The 17,388-nt window shown below is 43.5% G+C and overlaps 1 protein-coding gene and 1 pseudogene across 5 annotated transcripts in view; one reads left to right on the top strand and one right to left on the bottom strand.

The window, feature by feature from the left end:
• Positions 1-17,388, bottom strand: part of Ston2 (stonin 2) — a 164,956-nt gene that overhangs the window by 29,268 nt on the left and 118,300 nt on the right. The gene's annotated exons all lie outside the window — the stretch shown is intronic.
• Positions 11,259-12,426, top strand: LOC101563968 (annotated as a pseudogene).

Here is a 17,388-nt window from a genome sequence, read left to right as displayed (position 1 = left end):
GCTAAGCTAAACAAAAGCACAGGGACCGCGGTTCAATCCCCCAGCACCACATGCCAGCCAGCCCTGCCCCCTGGTGGGCTGAACTGGCCACACACACACACACACACACACACTAAATAAAAAAAAAAAAAAGTTGTAGGACTCATTTCTCTAAATGTCAAGATTTACTATACAGATATAATAAATAATACAATAGGAAAGATAAATGAATTAATGAAGCAACATCAAGAGCCTAGAAGTAGACCTATACACATACAATCACTTGATTACTTATTTATTATATATTTGGTACAGCGTCTCACTACGCAGCTCAGACTTGTAGTGATCCTCCTGTTTTCAGCCTCCCCAGTGCTGGGATTATAGACGTGTGCCACCATGCCCAGTCTTGGTGCCCAGCTCAGCATACCTGGAGGCAGGGCCAGCATGGCGTGGTACCAGGAATCAAACCGCAGTCCCTGTCCTTGCCTAAGCAGGCACTTAGTCCACTAAGCTATCTCACTGGCCCAATCACTTGATTTTGGACAAGTGCCAAGGGAAAAGAAAATTCCTTTCACTAAAGTATGCTGAAGCAACTGGCTATCCAGATAGGAAATAGTAGCCCTTAGCCTTTTCCTCTCCATACGTAAACATTATCCAGAGAGTGATTATGGATCTGTGTGGAAGCCAAAGTTATAAAGTTTCTAGAAGTTGAAAAGAGAAAATTATCTTCATGACCTTGGGGAAGGCAATAACTTCTTGGGATACAATCAGTACCAACTGTGGAAGAAAAAATAAATAAATTGCCTTTTATCAAATTATCAAGACATCGTTTAAAAAGTTAAAAGGCAAGTAAGTCACTGATAAGACTTGTATCTGGACTATATAAGGACTCCCACAAATCAATTAAAAAAAGATACTCAACAGACCATAAAAGAAGCTATCCGAATGGCCAGATGGCACATGGGAAAGTGCTCCAGAGCATTCCAGGCCAGCCAAGTGCAGACGGGATCCTGCACACTCACTAGAGTGGCTAAAATTAGCAGCCTGATGATATCAAATGTTAACACGGACGTGGAAAAACCAGAACTTTTCATATTCTCAGAAAAGGAGTAAAATGATAAAGTCTCTTTGAAGGATAGATTGGCAGCTGTTAGCATGCATTTGCATACTTCGTAACTCAGCAATTCTGCTTTTTGTGTACAAAAGAAACGAAAGACACCTCCAATCATTGAATTGTTCAGGAACATATAAGCCAGGGCCAGCCAGATAGCTCAGCAGACTAAAGCACCTGCTTAGGCAAAGCCGAGTGGCCAAGGTTCCATCCCACTCTGCTGTGCCAGCCCTGCCCCTGGGTGCACCGAGATGGCGATTGAGACTGATCGTGGAGGCACCTGTCTATAATCCCGGCACTTGGGAGGCTGAAAACAGGAGGATCACTACAAGTTCAATCTCAGTAGTGAGAAACTGTAGACCCTGTACTAAGTACAAATATATACACATATAAATATAAATGTATATATATATTTATATGTATTGGTGACATTCCTATAATCTCAGCACTTGGGAGGCTGAGGCAGGAGGACTGCTGTGAATTTAAGGCCAACCTTATCTACACAGTGAGTTCAAGGCCAGCCTGAACTATATAGCAAGATCCCGTCTCAAAAAAAAAAAAAAAAAAAGTACTGTAGATTTATTCATAATAGTGAAAAACAGAAACAGTCCAAATATCAAGAGACGGGATAAGCAAGTTGCAACATACATAATAGAATGCTGCATTACTCTGACAACAAAAATAAATGAACTATTTATACCTGGAAAACATGATAAATTTCAAAATGATCTGAATTCCAAAAGTTACTAATGCAAAATCATTTATCCTGATTTGAGTCATTCACTTAATCTCATACCAATAGATATGGCTGCCCCTTGGTTTTAATAAAAGATTCATCGAGGAAAAATAATATCCAAGATTCTATTCATTCATTCATTCATTCATTCATTCATTCATTCATGCTACTTGCTCTCAGCAGGGTGCCACATGCTCAGGATACAATTTACCAAAACAGACGCAAGATTTAACTCAGTCCTTCCTGTACACAACACCCCTCAGTCCTGTGATGGCCAAATGTAAACAATGAACAGGTGATGATGTCTTGAAGAAGTTCGGAGTCCAGCGGAGGAAACAGGAAGATAAATAGCCAATTACGATACGGAGTTATAGCAATTACAGCGTGCAACAAGCTGCTCTTGTGAGTAGACAGGAAGTACTATGTGACCCTGAAAAAGGAAGTGCTTGCTGAGTTCGCCTGGGGTAGCTGAAGCTGACGTTTCCTGGGGTTGATGGCGCTGCAGTGGAGTGGAAAGACCTGGAATTTCTACTGTGAAATACAAATACAACATAATTATCCAATTGCTTGAAGGGTCAGAACTGAAAAAAAAAAAAATGCCTATAAAGACTTAGACCCAGGCTGGGGAGATAGCTCAGGGGAATAAGCGCCTGCCTGGCAAGCGCAGGATCCTGAGTTCAATCCCCAGTACTGGAAAAAAAAAAAAAAAGACTTAGATCCATGAGAAAGGGTCTTGCTTTATGGTAGCATTAAAATTTTGAATAGAGGGCTGAGGAGATGGCTCAGTGGAATAAGCGCTTCCCTGGCAAGTGCAAGGGTCTGAGTTCAATTCCTGGCTCCACCAGAAAATTTTAAATAGATAACTAGTGTTAGCTCATATTGCTGACCAGTGCCTCCTATTGTAATCTGTGCCAATTACTTTTTAAGTCATGCTGAGTTTCTAAAACTGAAAAGTTGAAGGCTAGCTCTTGAGCCCCATGGTGATCTGGGTTTTGATCTCCTTCCTGGCTTGCACAGGACTTGAGCCCCAGCACATACCATGACTCTGTGGATTAGGAAACAGAATTTCTCATCTAAACCCAAGTAGTCCGGGCTTGCAGGTTAGCTCAGCTGTTTAAAGTGCCTGCTTGGGCAAACTCAGACAGGCGCAGGGGACTGAGGTTCAATCACCAGCTCCACATGCTGCACCAAACCTGCCTTAAGGCGGCCTAAGCCTGCCAAAATAAATAAATAAATAAATAAATAAATAAATAAATAAATAAATAAAATAAACCTGAGTAGTTTATGAAGAAAAGAGAGGCCAGCACATAACACCAAGACTCGCAGGAGCAGCTGCCCCTTTGGCCTTTGCACCCTTGTAAGCACCGTTCATGAGCACGTGCTGCATCTGCTGCCCGTCTGACCAGCTCACAGCAGTGCTCACCATCCTCACCGTCCTCCCTAAGCTTCTACAACAGAGCCCCGCACTAGGTGTTAAATTAATCTGAGGGCTGGCCTAATAGCTCTGTGGCTGGGGTTCGATCCCAGCCCGCTGTACCAGTCCTGCCCCTGGGGCACACTGAGACCAAGATTGAGACTGGGCCTGGTGGTGCGTGCCTGTAATCCCAGCACTTGGGAGGCTGAAAACAGGAGAATCACTGAGTCCAATCTCCCTAGTGAGACACTGTACACCCTGTAGAGTGTGTACCTAAATACAGAAAAAAATTAATCTGAAAGGGACAGTTCGGGATTGAAACGGCAGAACTCTCTCACTGCTCCCAGGCGCTTCCTATCGCAACTGGAAGGCTCAGTCAGCTGCAGTTGAGATTTTAATATAGACCATGCCACAGGCTCAGTACCCCTTCTGACGGTACTGCAGGTTAGTGCACTCAGTATGAAAGCAATCACAAAATACGAGCTCAGAATTTTTCAGCTTATCTTGTTTTGTTTTGGGGATTTTTTGTATTTTTGGGAAGGATCTACAGGGTGTTTAGGGTATCACTACTAGATCAGACTTGCAGTGATCTGCCTGTTTACAGCCTCCCAAGAGCTAGATGACAGGCGCGCACCACCATGCCCAGTCTCAATTGCCATCTCAGCACCCCCCGGGGGCAGGGCCAGCCCAGGGATCAAACCCCAGGGCCCTGTACCTGCGTGCAGGTGCTTTAATCCACTAAGCTATTTGGCTGGCCCTTAACTGGCATTTCTAGTCAAACCAGAATCATTAAAGTTATCGCGGTGACTTGGGTGCCACAGATCACGTTGCCAACTTCTGCTAAGCACATGGCTTTATATATATAGTGGGTGTTTGCATCATTTGATCATCAGATCAAACACTTGGAATGGCTCTCTCAAGAGCATGACACCCAGGGAGACTGCAGGCCTGTGCTGTGCCACCGAGGAGCTGCAGGTGAGGCGCGAAAATGCTTTCGGCTCTCCAAGCCTCGGGTCCCTCCCCCACAGCATGAGATGATGATGATGCCTGAGGGCATACTGTGGTAGTGCAGACAATGTGGACAACTGGCTGGCATGGTGTCCTGCAAGGAATAGACCCAGAATAAATGGTTGTTTCTGGGATTATTTTTTCTACAATACAATGGCACTGATAGTTTTGCAGGACTAAGGGGAACAAGGAGAAAAAGCCCGGTACAAACTGCATCTGTTGGATAGCCATCATGTCAAATGGCTTTTAGCCTGCTTTTGTAGAAAGCAGCTCAAGGAGGTGTGTGTGCACTTGTGTGTGTGTGTGTGTGTGTGTGTGTGTAACAGAGAGAGAGAATAAATAAGATCTAGATGAGAATAGGAAGTAGATGATATGAAGAAAGGAGAAGAAAAAGTAGCATTCTTGAAGAAAGACTATACCTGACAGTAAGGTACATGAAGGCCATGCCTCTAATGCTTCATTTTATGTTACTTCTTGTCCTGTTTTAAGCCACTGCTGTTAGCTCAGTCACAGCCGAGCATGCCCAGTGAATATCTGAGCCCACACTTGTACCAAGCACATATTCCCCTGCAGGTGAGCCTGCATGTAAACGCAGGAGCACAGGAAAAGGAAACCTGCGGTGCTGGTGTAGGGACAAGCGCCAAGTCATGGCTCTGACAAGCACACTTGCCCTTTGCCCCAGTGGCTGAGTCACTGTGTATCACATGACATGCTGTGACAGGTCCATTTACAACGATGACAAAAGGTCATTCTACAAACAGAGCAATGAATCCAGACTGAGGCTGCAAGCCCTCATACAGGACAGCTCTGCCTTAGCTTCGCGCCACCTGTGCCAGTGAGCTGATCATGGGTCTGAGCTCTTTCACTGTCCCACACTGGGCAAGGTGCTCTGTGAACACTGACTTCTCAGTCCTCAAGACAGCCCTGTGGGAAACAGTCTCTAGGGTAAAGAAAAGCAGATTCATGCAGCTCAATGACTTGCCTATGGCAAAAAAATAAAAAAATCAACTCTAGTTTTCCAAGCCAATGTTGTCTTCACGTACTTGAAGTAGAGCGTGCACACAGGGCAGAGTCCAGGTCTCAGCCTGTGAAGTCCACAACTGAGCACATTCAGGGCACCAGCACCCAGATAAGAAGCAAGGCCCCGCGGGCTTTTCCAGGCTCCCTTGCCCCCAGTGTAACCACTAGGCTAACTACCAACAACACTGAGTCACCTACAGTAAACCAAGCGCCGCTGAATTCCTCCATTTTTCTTTTTTTCTGGCAGAACCGGGGATTGAACTCAGGCCCTTGCGCTCGCCAGGGAAGCGCTTATTCTACTGAGCCATCTCCCTGGTCCCTATTTTTATTTATTTTTATATTTTGGCAGAACCAGGGATTGAACTCAGGCCCTTGAGCTTGCCAGGCAAGCGCTTATTCTACTGAGCCGTCTCCCCGGCCCCCATTTTTCTTATCTGTTTCATGCCTTTACAATTTCCCAACACTCTAGAGTTGATTATTTCTTCTTTCATATAGCTTTCCTACTTGTGACAGTGATCTCTTGAAGGCCAGGGTTTTATACAAGTTGAAATACCTTATCCAAAATGTTTGAGACCAGAAATGTTTCAGCATTTGGATTTTTTTTTTTTTTTTTTTTTTTTTTTTTTGTAGTTTTGGAATCCTTACATATGCATGATGAGATAGCTTAGGGATGAGATCCAAGTTTAAACACAAAACTCATTTCTGTTTCATAGATAAACACAGAGTCTGGAGGCAAATTTTATATATTATTTATTTATTTTTAACTGCAAAGCTTTATTCCAGAGGGCCTCAGTCCTTCTTGGCAGCTGCCTTCCTCATGGCGGCCAGCACGCGGCTCAGCTCCTCACGCTTCTTCTTGGCGCCATTGTGCGTCCCCACCCTTTTCTTGATGAACTTGAGGGTGCGCTTGTCCTTGGAGACCGTGAGCAGCTCCATGGCGCGCCGCTCGCTCGTAGGGGGCGAAGCCGCACACCTCCCGGATCATGTCCCGCACGAACTTGCGTGTTTGGCGCGGCATCCGCGACGGCAGCTGGGCCTGGGTTTGCTCACACACTTAGTCACCCCGTGGCCCTTGCTGAGATCCACAGCTACGACTGTGGCTGCTGTTCTTCAGTGGTTGCCTGCAGGCAACTTTATATAACATTTTACATAATTTTGATGTGGAAGTTTCTACTCACTGTATTACGTCAACACTAAAAAAAGTTTGGATTTTACAGCGCTCCAGATTTCAGAGATCCGGATTATGGATGCGTCGACGGCACATGCTTACGCTCCCCTCACGTGTCTCACAGGGAGCAGCCACTGCACAGATTACATCCGGAGCCGAACAGCTCCTTCCTACTTATTTTCTATCTGACACTATTTTAAATACGTCAAGGGAACTATCTGAATTAATCCTCCCGATAACCCAACGAGGTAGGTAGGTACTATCACTGTATTCCTTTAATGGCTGAAAAAATGGAGGGACAATGCAGTTGGATGAGTTAGCCAAGGGTGAACAGTTAAACAGCACCTGAGTCGGGATTCAAACCCTTGCCTGGCCTTGTTGCTCTAACTGTCTCCCATTACTCTTCTCCTGTTGGAGTAGACTTTCTGGTATAAACCACATGTCCTATGTCATAGTGGGGATTTAATTTGCTTTCACTCATGACTAACAAAGCTATACGCCTTTTCATGTATGTGTTGGCCCCTTGGATATCCATTGGTGAAGTATCCTTTTAATGCGTTTGTTCACTGCATGAATTATTTGCCAGATGCTCTCTGCTGCAATCCAGCGCTGTGGCTTGCCTTTAATTTTCTTAATCATACTTGTGATTAACAAATGTTTTAAATTTAATGAGATCTAAGTTAACAATTTTCCCCATATGGTGAGTGCTTTCTGGGTCTTATTTAAAACACTGCGTGTGTGTGTTATGGGGGGTCATCACATCCGAGAGACTGGTAGGATGGTCAGTCCGGGTTCTCCGCCCTCCTGCGGCCACATGCTAAGCTGAGCACCTGACTGTTTGGGGAAATGCCTGCTATCCATCCAGCAAGATGACAGCTGCAGGGGATAGTGGTGCAAGCCTATAACCCCTGCACTTTGCAGGCTCACGCAGGAAGGATCCCTCCCCCAAGTTCAAGGCCAGCCTGGGCTACACTCTTAGTTCAAGACTAGCCTGAGCAACATAGCAGGATCCTGTGTCAAAAACCAAACCAGGAGCTGGTGAGATGGCTCAGTGGTCTAAAGCACCTACTTGGAACAAGCTTGGCAAAGCACAGGGACCGCGATTCAATCCCCCAGCACCGCATGCCAGCCAGCCCCGCCCCCTGGTGGGCTGAGCTGGCCACACACACACACACACACACACACACATAAATAAAAAAAAATAAAAAAAAAAAAAAAAACCAAACCAAACAGAGAACAAAATAAAACTGTAGCACTAGGAATGGCGGCTCTTGGCGGCTCTTTCTGAGTCTGATTTTTCATCTCAACTTTTTGGGTTGACCTTCAGTTCTAGGAGCACTTCTCACCAAGGCCTTCTAATAAGCTCTTAAAATTTCTATTTAGTCAAAGTTTACTTTTATTGCTTGCAAGCAAAGAATCATATTGCTTCCTTAGCACACTCTTTATATTGATGTTTCTCTATTTTTTATACAAAGTAGCATGGCTTAAAAACAACGGGCTTCTCCGATAGCTCCCCAGACACTCTGAAGTCACATTCAACACATCACGAACAACAAGGGCGTTCTCATCTCACTGCCTCCTCGGGAAAGGAAGCAGGGTAAATCTAGCTAAAACTGGGCCTCTTCCAACAAAGCAGGCAATTTAAAAAGTACAACAGAATATTAACAGTTTAACAAATTAGCAGCAAAAATAGTTCTTCAGCTGTGCCTAAGCATAATTACTGTTTTTTTATTGTGGTTATAATAACCAGCACTGAAAAATAGAAGAGCAAACAATAATTTCAGTGTGAATGAACATTTGTTTTTTAAAACATGTTTATTTATTTGTTATTTATTTGGTACAGTCTTGCTACACAGCTCAGACTTGTAGTGATCCTCCTGTCTCAGCTTCCTCAGTGTTGGGATCACAGGTGTGTGCCACCATGCCCAGTTTTGGGACTGGCACAGGGATTGAACTTGGGACCTTGCACTTGCCAGGCAGGTCCTTAGACCACCAAGCTAACTCCCGGGACCAGAATGAACGTTTCTAAATATTACATCTAAGGGCCAGTCAAAAAGCTCAGCAGATTAAAGTGCCTGCTTAGGCAGATGCAGGAGCTGGGAGTTTGATCCCGTGGCCTGCCATGCTGGGCCTACCCCCAGGGAACACTGAGACGGAGACTGAGACTGGGAGTGGTGGGGCGTGCCTGTAATCCCAGCACTTGGGAGGCTGAAAACAGGAGAATCACTGAGTCTGATCTACGCAGTGAGACCGTATACACCGTATCCTAAAATATAGATAGATATAGTGGATAGATAGATAGATAGATAGATAGATAGAAAATTACATCTATCCTAATGAGCAAGCCCTGGGACTCATTCCTATGAAGCAGTGTTCTAGCGGGAAGAGTGTTTGGGGAGGCATCTCAGGAATCATTCTGTCAGACCCTCCACATCTCATAAGATATAAGCACAGGCCAAGATTAACAACTGAGACTGAAAACACAAAAAGAAATTACAGTACTCTGAGTCGAAGGTGGTAAGTCATGCAGATACTGAACTGATGCAAATGAAACTCTAGGTAGGCATTTCTGGCCTGTGTCATTTAGAAGCATTTTCAGAATGGGCCCTGATTTCTTCAACCCTAAAGTGATAGCAAATCTCCATTCTTCCATGTTGACTGGGAGTAATTTATCAAAAAAGAGTCAAAAGTTTTTATTTTCTTTTTTAAAAAGGAATAACACTGTTGGATATGGCAGCAGCTACCTGTGATCCTAGCATTCCGTGAGGCTGAGGCAGGACAACTGCAAGGATGAGGAAGTCCCTGCCTCAAAAATAAATAAATAATTTTTAAAAAAAAAAAATCCAGGGCCAGGCAGATGGCTCAGTAGAATAAGCACTTCCCTGACAAGTGCAAGGGTCTGAGTTCAATCCCCGGTTCTGCCAAAAAAAAAAAAAAAGAAAAGGCTGAGGATTGTGAAGGCTCTGGTTTCAACCCCCAGGACAGCAAAAGAAGACTATGCAATGTAGCCCTTAAGAGCTTGGGCTTCAGAGGTAGAGAGATCTGGATCTGATGAACCTTGAACTCAGGACAGGATAGTTGAACCGCAATTGCCTAAGGCACAAAAAGGAACTACTACTCCATCTTCTGGGGGAAGCTGACAAATGGGGGAATATATCTAAAGCTATTATAACTTTAGATGTATTTATAAATCTATCTATCTATCTATCTATCTATCTATATATTTATATTTATAATTTCTACTCCTGCCTCCCCTTGCCATATTAGTTGTCAAATGCTCCCAAATCAGGTTTCTTTGACCTACAACCTCGATGTCCTTTTTGATGAAAGGAGGGAAATCCTATCAACCTCACAGTCTTGTACAAGTTAAATGAGATCTCATGAGAAGGATTTATTATACTGTCGGGCATGCAGTAGTTATCTAACAAAAAGCTATTGGTTTTTAAACAAAGGAGGAGATGCTAAATACTGTGTGTACACCATTAAGAAGAAAATCTAATAGTAGTCCCTCACTATTTTGTGGACTCATTGTTACACAAGTTTTCAAAAAAAATTAATCTATTTATTGCAGATTTTTCACTGTATCATGGGATTCTCCAGTACCAGACAGTATATTTATGTTGTTAAAATTATGTAGGATTGGGCTGGGGAGATAGCTCAGTAGAATAAGTGCTTGCCTGGCAAGTTCAAGGTCATGAGTTCAATCCCCAGTACTGCAAAAAAATAAAAAAAATAAAATTATGTAGGATTAGGAGCTTAGAAAGTAGTTAAGTTCAGGGGCTGGAGAGATGGCTCAGTGGTCTAAAGCACCTACTTGGAACAAGCTTGACAAAGCATAGGGACCGCGGTTCGAACCCCAGCACCACATGCCAGCCAGCCCCGCCCCCTGGCAGGCTGAGCTGGCCACACACACACACACACACACAATAAATAAATGTTAAAATAAATAAATAATTAAAAAAAAAAAAGAAAGTAGTTAAGTTCTCAGGTCAATAATTTCTGACAGGGCTGGAGAGATGGCTCAGTGGTCTAAAGCACCTACTTAGAACAAGCTTAGCAAAGCACAGGGACCGCGGTTCGATCCCCAGCACCACATGCCAGCCAGACCCGCCCCCTGGTGGGCTGAGCTTGCCACACACATACACAATAAATAAATGTAATAAATAAAAATAAATATTAAAAAAAATAATTTCTGATATTGCCAGTTAAACAGAAGACCCAATGCTATTATGGGCTACTGGAGTCTTTTAGAATATTTTGCTGAGTTTACACACCTATAATATTCAATAACGGAACTTAGAAAAAATGGGGTATACCGATGAATGTCCATTTTGTATCTGTGTATTCAAAGTGGTAGGGATAGATATATAGTTGCATTCTCTTAATGAATAGAATGATTTGTTCTAATGGTGTTTGTAGATAGGATCACAAGTCTGCATCTTTTTTTAAATTTATTTATGTGTGTGTGTGTGTGTGTGTGTGTGTGGCCAGCTCAGCCCACCAGGGGGCAGGGCTGGCTGGCATGTGGTGCTGGGGATTGAACCGCGGTCCCTGTGCTTTGCTAAGCTTGTTCTAAGTAGGTGCTTTAGACCACTGAGCCATCTCACCAGCCCCACAAGTCCACATCTTGTACAGCAATTAACCACTAAGAAGAATATATGCAGTGTATTACTTGTTGAAACTGTACTTCCGATTTGATTTGAAACTGTTTCATTGCTATCTGTTTATCAATAAAACTTTGAAAAAAAAACAATAAAAAAAAAATAAGAAAGTAGTTAAGTTCTTTCCCATCTTGCACGATGGTGGGCAAGGTGGTTTGTCGGTGGTGAGGTGTGTGAGGGGAGACAGCTAGGGTGGAGGCTACTGAGTACCCCTGGACTCGCCACCATGAGCAGCACTTTAGCAAAGATTACGGAGATCGAAGCTGAGATGGCTCGGACTGAAAAGAACAAAGCCACAGCACATCACCTAGGGCTGCTTAAGGCTCGCCTTGCTAAGTTTTGTAGAGAACTCATTACACCAAAAGGTGGTGGTGGTGGTGGTGGGCCAGAAGGTTTTGATGTGCCCAAGACAGGCGATGCTCGAATTGGGTTTGTGGGTTTTCCATCTGTGGGGAAGTCAACACTGCTGAGTAACCTGGCAGGAGTGTATGCTGATGTGGCAGCCTATGAGTTTACTACTCTGACTACTGTGCCTGGTGTCATCAGGTACAAAGGTGCCAAGATCTAGCTCCTAGATCTCCCAGGTATCATTGAAGGTGCCAAGGGTGGGAAAGGTAGAGGTTGTCAAGTCATTGCAGCGGCTCGTACATGTAATTTGATCCTGATTGTTCTGGATGTCTTGAAACCCTTGGGACACAAGAAGATAACTGAAAATGAGCTGGAAGGCTTTGGCATTCTCTTGAATAGCAAACCTCCTAACATTGGCTTTAAGAAGAAAGACACGGGAGGCATTAATCTCACAGCCACTTGCCCTCAGTGAGCTGGATGCTGAAACTGTGAAGAGCATTCTTGCTGAATACAAAATTCATAATGCTGATGGAACTTTGCGTAGTGATGCCACAGCTGATGACACTGATGTGGTGGAAGGAAACAGAGTGTATATCCCTTGTATCTATGTATTAAACAAGATTGACCAGCTCTCCATTGAGGAATTGGACATCATCTATAAGGTGCCACCCTGTGTGCCCATCTCTGCCCATCACCGCTGGAATTTGGATGACTTACTGGAGAAGATCCGGGACTATCTGAAACTAGTGAGAGTCTATACCAAACCCAAAGGGCCGTTACCAGATCACACATCTCCGGGGGTGCTGCCTTACTCCAGGACCACAGTGGAGGATTTCTGCATGAAGGTTCACAAAAATCTTATCAAAGAATTTAAATATGCTCTGGACTGGGGCCTCTCTGTGAAACACAATCCTCAGAAAGTGGGTAGACAGGGACCAGACATTGGAGGACAAGGATGTCATTCAGACTGTGAAGAAGTGAAACCTTTCCTTTCCCCCACCTGTCAAGTCAACCACAGCCGCTTTCCCCATGACCAAGCACCCTACTCAGTTTCTTCTGTTTTTGGCAGCCGCTGGATCAGGATATGGGGCTGGGGAAAGGAGACGTCCAAACTGGAACTTCATTTATCTTACTTGGTATTACCTTCTGTGTTGAACTGCATAAAAGATCCAGCAGGCCTGTTCTCTACGTGCAGTTCCTGTGTCCTTGTCAGCTTTGTTTTGGGATGGGCTGAACATTCAGTGAATCAGCTGTAAAAAGAATACTTTGTAGCTTGGTTTTGAAAGTGAAACGGATAAAAATGTGACATGTAAAAAAAAAAAAAAAAAGATGGTGGACAAAAAAACAGAGAAGCAGGACACTAAAGAGAAGAAACCCAAAGCCAAGAGGGCTACTGCCAATGGTACTGGTAAAAAGGGGAAGGGGAAGGCAAAAAAGTCCAAGAAGGGGCAGCCCCACTGCAGCCGAAGTCTTGTCCTGGTTAGCAGAACTGGTAGATATTCCCGATCTGCTATGTATTCCAGAAAGGCTTTGTACAAAAGTACACAGCTGCTAGGTCAAAGGTTGAGAAGAAAAAGAAGGAGAAAGTTCTTCCTACCATCACAAAACCAGTTGGTGGGGTCAAGAATGGAGGTACCCAGGTGGTTAAGCTTCGAAAAATGCCTAGATCCTACCCTAGGAAGGTGAAGATATGCTCTGAAAGCTCTTGAGCCAGGGCAAGAAACCCTTCAGTCAGCATGTGAGGAACCTGGAGCTAGCCTCACTCCCAGCACATCCTGATCATCCTCACCGGGCGTCACAGAGGCAAGAGAGTGGTCTTCCTGAAGCAGTTGGCCAGTGGCTTGCTACTTGTGACTGGGCCTCTTAGCCTTACTCGTGTTCCTCTACGAAGAACACACCAGAAATTTGTCATTGCCACCTCTACAAAAACTGATTACCAGGGCTGGTGAGATGGCTCAGTGGTCTAAAGCACCTACTTACAACAAGTTTAGCAGAGCACAGGGACCTCGGTTTATTCCCCAGCACCACATGCCAGCCAGCCCCGCCCCCTGGTGGGCTGAGCTGGCCACACACACATACACACACACACATAATAAAACTTAAAAAAAATTTTTTTTTTTGATTATCAGCACAGTGAAAATCCCAAATGCCTCACCGAAGCTTACTTCAAGAAGAAGAAGCTGGGAAAACCCAAACACCAGGAGGGTGAGATCTTCAACACTGAGAAAGAGAGATACCAGATTTCAGAGCACACAAGGTGGAGCAGAAAGATAGCAATGTGTAATAGAAGGGTCACACTTGGAATACCTGTCATTCTGGTCTTCTTGTCATGACATCAATTATCACCATACTGTCTCACAAGTAAAAGTTGTTTGTTTTTTTTTTAAATGGGTAATAAATGAAAAAAAGACACAAGAAAAAGAAAAGTCACAGGACTGTCCTGCTACAATGCTGTATGTGGTTAATTTTCAAATTTCTGTGTAAAAATGTGTAACTGTTTATTCATATTCTTTAAACACTTTTCATTTTTTAAATTTTTATCTCCATATTCTGTAGGGACTTAATGTTTAACATATCAATACTTGATGGAAAATAACTTCCATGTTATGCCTAAGATGTTTGATATTCAGACAGATAGTGAAGTTAAACCCAACTGCATAAGATGTAGGGTAATAATAAGCTTCTCTTCTGGAGGGTTAACAACCTAAGTTTGCAGACCAAAAATTAGAGAAATAGAAGGGCTGCAAGGACAGCCAACACTTTGACCATAGCCTTTCAAGGTCATGGGTCTGGGAAATGATTCAGTGGAATAAACGCTTCCCTGGCAAGTGCAAGGGCCTGAGTTCAATCCCCAGTTCCGCCAAAAATAAATAAATAAATAAATAAATAAATAAATAAAATAAATAAAATAAACTGGGCATGTCTTTCAAGGTCAGTGAAGACTCAGGACAGAGGAGAACCTATACTATAACATCATGTAACTCTGCTGTACCGCAGGTTTTCTGATCAAGAGATTATGGGGCCACAGAACAATGTGATCGATGACATAGTGTGCCTAAGAAGAGTCACCTGGAGAGAAAACATTCTCTCAGGATTTCACAGAGAGCAAATTGGTCAAGCAATGGCCATGACTCATTCACATGGCTGACACTGACAAAGGATCTGCAAAGTGCGATAAAGGGTTACAGGATAAATCCTGAGCGTACTTGACTGACCTTATCAGATACAAAAGTTATGTTTCTTGTTATACAGGTCTTCCTTTATCTTGGTCTTAACTATCCAGCAGAAAAGTATAAAAACAAGGTATATAAAGTAAAGCCATATTAATATGCTGAGCTGTGAAAGGCTCAAGTCAACAACTTCTGTGGATAACCCACTACTATCGTGGACTGCTGGACTCTGTTGGATTGTTTTGCTGAATTCAAGTACCTATAGTATTTAGATACCAATAGAATACCCATCTCTGACAGGACTAAACCAAAAAAGGGGATACAAAGGAAGGACCATTTTGTATCTGTATATACAAAATAGGATAGATATACAACTACTTTCTCTTAATTCAATGAGAAGAAAGATTTTCACTAATAGTATTAGGACAGGATATCATGTGTGTATCTTGTACTATGAATAACCACTAAGAAGATAACAATATGCAATGTATTAATTATTAAACTGTCCTATTAATTGGTTTTGAAACTGTCTCATTGACATTTGTTTCCCAATAAAATAAAATAAAAATTGAAAAACAAAACAAATAAAAAAGGTGGAGCAGAAAGTGGTGGACTCACAGATTTTAGCAAAAATCACAGCTGTTCCTCAGCTCTGGGCTACCTGTGATCTGTTCTTGCTCTGACAAATGGAATTTATCCTCATAAATTAGTGTTCTAAATTTCTTACTAAGAACCTAATTAAATAACTGATATGTTAAAAGTGGTTAAAAACATTAGAAGTGTTTTTAAAAGTGTGGGCAAGGTTTTTAAGAGTGTAGGTAGGGTTTATGAAGCCTTAAAATATATATAAGTGCTAAAATAAATATAATGCTGTTACTTTGCTGATTTTCACTTATCGCGGGGCTGTGTGGAACAGAACCTCCGAGATAAGTGACAGACTAGTGTAGATTCAGAGAAACTTAAGTCTCATCCAGATAGTTTTATAATCTGTTGCATCTTGGTTTGAAAGACTGCTATGTTGAATGTGTATTTTCTCTTCTTATTTACTACATATACCTTAGCATGTTATGTGTGTGGTTGAGACAATAAAATAATCCCTTAATTATCCAGGTCTTGTGCTCTGCAGGTCCGACCTTCCGTGGAGCTGTGCACACACAGCAGCGGCCCTGCCACACAGTGTCCTGCAGGGTCAGTGTCCTCCTGGCCACGATGGCGCTCCTGAGCCTCACTCTGTCACTCTGCTTTGATCATGTTGACTACCCAAGAGTTCAGAGGTTGCGGGCAGTTACCCTTCAGCAGGAAAAACAGGAAGTGATCCCTTGTCATCAGCACCTCTTTCAAATAACAGGCAGATACATATTTTCCAGGGAGAATCAGGGACACTATGCCAAAGACAGGCAGAGACTAGGCCAAAGGCGGTGTTACCTTATTTGAGAATCCTCCACACAGGTGACCACCCTTACATTTCAAAACAATGGCTCTAAAACTGTCTTAACATTCTAGTGACTCTGGAAGAGCAACAGGGCCACAAGGCCAGGTCAGTAGGACCCAGTAGGACCCTTTGGCTACTTGAAGAATTCATTGAACCATTTACCAGTCTAATTATTTCAATACAGGATGACCAAAAACTGCATTTTTCATTAACTTGTTATAAGAGAATATAACAGGAATAAGGGCTGGCCAGATAGCTCAGCAGACTAAAGCGCCTGTTTAGGCACAGCACTGGAACCGGGCTTTGATCTCCAGAGTGCTGTCCTGTCCCCGCCCCTGGGGCGTGCTGAGACAGTGAGGTGACTGAGACTGGGTGTGGTGGCGCATGCCTGTAATCTCAGCACTTGGGAGGCTGAAAACAGGAGGATCACCACGAGTCCAATCTGTGTAGGGAGACCCTGTAGGCCCTATACTAAATATACTAAAAAAAATTTTTTTTTTAAATAAAGCTTATGAAACTAGAACTGAGGTCTAATTAGCCTTCAAATACCTGAGTACCCTTGAGTTATTCAAGAGCTGATTATGGCTAATGCTTACCTAATACCTGCTGTACGCTGGGTCCTAAAACCATGCACTTTACATGTACTGTCTCATTTGACTCTGCATCACTGCCCCTCGGTGTGGATTAGGAAACCAGAGCTACCAAAGCTAAATGCCATGGGCCACCTTCTACGCTTTGTACCAACTGCTCTTTCACAGTAGAAGACAGGAAAGCTCCTGCTTCCTCGTTCTTGTGCCCTCTCTCCAGGTCCAGTGATGCACACATGAAAGGCCAGCAGTGGGACTGATCAGACAGTTTGATACTTGAAGTGTTCTTTGATTTTGTTTCATTTGAATCAGGATCTCATTATGTAGCCTAGGCTGCCCACAAATTTGCCATCCTCCTGCCTTAGCTTCTGGAGTACAAAGATTGCAGGCATGGGTACTTTGTCTGGCTGCTTTTTGACTTTAATGTATTTGGTGCAGGGTCTCACTATGCAGCTCAGACTTGTAGTGATCCTCCTCTTTCAGCCTCCCCAGCACTGGGATTACATGCATGTGCTACCACTCCCAGTTTCGGTGACCAGCTCAGCACAAGGCCAGCATGGCATGTGGTACCGGGGATCGAAACTGGGTCCTTGCACTTGCCTAGGCAGGTGCTTAGACCGCTGAGCTATCTCCACAGCCCTGCTTTCTTACTTTAAAAGCACTTTTCTCAAAGTACCAAATGGCTCTACGGTGTGACCCCCTCTCTAACTTCTACAATGAAGTCAACTGGCACCACGGATGTCCCTTGAGTGCT

This window comes from Octodon degus, unplaced genomic scaffold, assembly GCF_000260255.1.
Source record: "Octodon degus isolate 3935 unplaced genomic scaffold, OctDeg1.0 scaffold00007, whole genome shotgun sequence".
Lineage (NCBI taxonomy): Eukaryota > Metazoa > Chordata > Mammalia > Rodentia > Octodontidae > Octodon > Octodon degus.
Note: the sequence above shows the minus strand (reverse complement) of the source record. Positions and strands in the feature narration are given on the sequence as shown.